We start from the raw sequence: 1,975 nt of genomic DNA, 5'->3' as shown, positions 1-1,975 counted from the left end.
ATCCAGATCGGGGTGTGGGATATGAAAACCTCAGTTTGGACCGTGTAAGTAATGTTAAAGTCGCATATATTATAATTCTCCATCAGCAGAGGCAGACAAATATTTTCTCCACTACTCAATAGAATTTCCATTAGGATCCTTATATTTTCCCCCATTTTGTAATTTAATTTTCTGCTTTCTTTTTTTTTAAGATTTTGTTTTTCAGTAATCTTTACACCCAACATTGGGCTTGAACTCACCACCCCAAGATCAAGAGGCACATGCTCTACCTACTGAGACAGTGATGCACCCCCTAATTTTCCACTTTCTATTTAAAAATGGTAACTAGTTGCACCAAAGTTGATTTTTAGTGGCAAGATTTATTGACTAGGCTATTCAGTTGATATAAATAAGTATTTACTTAAATTAAATGGCACTGTAAACAACCTTAAATCTTCAAATAAAAGTATTTATTTGAAACACAGAAATACTGGAAAATACCATTTAATGTCCCACAAAAAATACTGGTTTATTATTGTTAGGTCCGAAATCAAAGGAGCGAGACTGACACAAAGCTTAGGTCAAGCAAAGCTTTATTTCACGCCAAGCATCGAGAATCAAACTGACCGTTCGGGGCCACCTCTTACAGAAAGAGCAACCCCTCCCAGCCTTACAGACTAACTTTTAAAGGGCAAAGGCCATATGGTTGAGCCTGGCCACAAACAGGCGGCCAATGAGATTGTAACACACAGAGAAAGTTGCATAGTCATGGTAGGTCACACACGGGTGGCCAATTGAATTACAATTCATCCTACAGTAGATTATTTGAACTAGCCTATCACCTTGGTCAGAATTGGCACCCAAAAGGCGCCCAAAAGGCAGGGCCCACACTCCTTGGTAGCTAAGGAGTCAGTATTCAGGCTCCACTGATTGGATGTCTCCACCTCGCCTGACCCGCCCTTGTATTTGGGCTCTGTTATCTGGGACTGGTTGACCATATTTTACTAGTTTCCCAGACTTGCTTTTAAGTAAGTCCCCTGTTGGGGCGGTGGAGGGAGGGAGGCAGGGTCAGTGTACGTTTTACTGTATAGACAACAAAATGGCTGTTCAACCAGAGATGAAGCCGCTCTGGCTAAATAGGCCCTTACATTATTAAATAGCAACTGATATAATGGATATAAAATATTAAACCAAATGAAGTTGGTTTGTATTGCAATGTAGGTAAAATAAGATCAAATGTACTCTGCTTTAGTCTTTAGAATGTCCACTAAAGTGATCCTTTCTCAGAAGTTTATTTGGTTACTAACCAAACCTTAGGTTTGTTCCAAGTTCAGATATCAACTATGAGATTTTGTCCAGAGGAGCTACTTGGCTACCCTCTCTATTTTTATCTTTCTAGGCAATCTGTCTCCAAATGAGAAAACAAACACAAACTATTAAATTATTGTTTGGCAAAGTAATAATCACACTATGTGGAATATACAAAATGCCTGTTCTTGCTTTATTACCAGTTTCTGGAGATATGGGCAGTATGATGCTGCGGTTTATTTAAAACAATAAAACTATATATTCAGTCTGTGTAACTAATATATAGGGTTTTGTACAGGCCTGGTCCGTTTTCAGCATCTAATACATGTTGCCTTTTTACATAGCACTGTGCCCTGCGTCTGATTTGGATAGCAATTTAGGGGCCCACCGCAGTGATTCTGGATTGGGTCCGCAGAAAGCGCCCTGGGTGGTTAAAACTGCACCAGAGGGCGACTCACGTTTTTCTGAAGCCCAGGGCTTTGTGATGGGATAATCCTACTCTTTGTCTTGCCTAGGGTTCTGGCCCCGCCTCTCGGGGCAACCTGTGGAGCATCAGCACCCTGAGCTCGCTGAGCTTGAGCTTGCGCAGGAGGATGGAGCCTGTAGAGAACGTGGTCCCAGGGGCCAAGGATGACGGCTGACCTAGCCGTTACTGTCTACACATTCAGAGCATCCTTTGCATCTCACC

Source organism: Neovison vison, chromosome 12 (assembly GCF_020171115.1).
Source record: "Neovison vison isolate M4711 chromosome 12, ASM_NN_V1, whole genome shotgun sequence".
Classification (NCBI taxonomy): domain Eukaryota; kingdom Metazoa; phylum Chordata; class Mammalia; order Carnivora; family Mustelidae; genus Neogale; species Neogale vison.
The sequence above is the reverse complement of the archived record's forward strand: the minus strand, read 5'-3'. Positions refer to the sequence as shown.